Source organism: Gavialis gangeticus, unplaced genomic scaffold (assembly GCF_001723915.1).
Source record: "Gavialis gangeticus isolate Ggan-Ray unplaced genomic scaffold, GavGan_comp1, whole genome shotgun sequence".
Classification (NCBI taxonomy): Eukaryota; Metazoa; Chordata; order Crocodylia; family Gavialidae; genus Gavialis; species Gavialis gangeticus.
In genome coordinates this window covers 61,558,347-61,559,288 of record NW_017729033.1, presented here as the reverse complement: position 1 = coordinate 61,559,288, position 942 = coordinate 61,558,347, and the positions used below count along the sequence as shown (strand labels likewise).

The window sequence follows — 942 nt, the reverse complement described above, 5'->3', positions numbered from 1 at the left end:
TCCCTCGCTCTCTCTCTCTCTCTCTCTCTTTTTACCTCTTTTTAAAGGAAAGGTAGGTATTTGTACTCCTAAAACAACAGGAATGCTGCACTGGCCTTCAGCCAGCAAAAAGCTCAGTGAACAGGATAAAATTTCAGTTCAGATTTACGGGAAGTTGCTTGTGTTGAGAGTAGAAATCTGGTTTGGTGAGTTTAAGGGCAGGGAGTATACAAGAGACAACCTTGCTACTGTGAGTAGAGAGAACAAGGGAGGGGGAAGGAAAAAAATAAGCTAACAGAGATGAGACACTTAACATTTTCTTCTCAGTCACAGTTTCAGTGTGGGCTCCTGAGATCTTGCAGGCATTACCAAGGCAATAGGCAGAAACCAGCTCTGGAAGTGTACTAGTTTAACTTTTTTTTATGCTTTCTGTCTAGTCAGGAATTTGGTTTAAAGAAAGTGCCTTCTGATTAGCACTCCTATTTAGCACTTTGGAATGTGCAGCTTAGGTCAGTGCGAATCAGGGTTTTAGCTTAGCTGGTACTACTAATTGCAAGTTCTCTGTACACCTCTTAGCACTCAGAAACTCTAAAGAAAGCAGAGTGAAGCAAGGAAGTGAAGGCTAAAGATCTGTTGTTCTAAACAGCATTGTAAGGAGTTGCTCAACTCTTCTCATTTAGCAGAGCATTAGTAAAAGAAGATGCATTAGGTTGCTGCCCAGAAACTTTCTTCTCTTTTCTTCTGTGAATGGTGCTAAGGGCAGAGACTTACTTCAGCTCCACAATCCAGGTAGGTAAATTTTGTGCAGTCACTGTGCTCTCTCCATGTCCTTTTCGCAGGGTTTATTCTTTTGCAGTTTGCCAAGAACAAAGTGGGGTATATGTTGTTTTTGGAAAGAAAAAAAAAGCATTTTAAAAACTTGCTGTAAAAACAGGATCAGTATGGAGTAGCAAGCTAGTTGTA

At 40.8% G+C, this 942-nt stretch overlaps 1 protein-coding gene across 1 annotated transcript in view; it reads left to right on the top strand.

The window, feature by feature from the left end:
* The first annotated feature begins 247 nt into the window (after nucleotides 1-247).
* Nucleotides 248-942, top strand: part of RBM47 (RNA binding motif protein 47) — a 197,543-nt gene continuing 196,848 nt past the window's right edge. The window contains exon 1 of the mRNA XM_019526184.1: nucleotides 248-768. The gene's annotated coding sequence lies outside the window, so the exon portion shown is untranslated. The remainder of the gene's footprint in view (nucleotides 769-942) is intronic.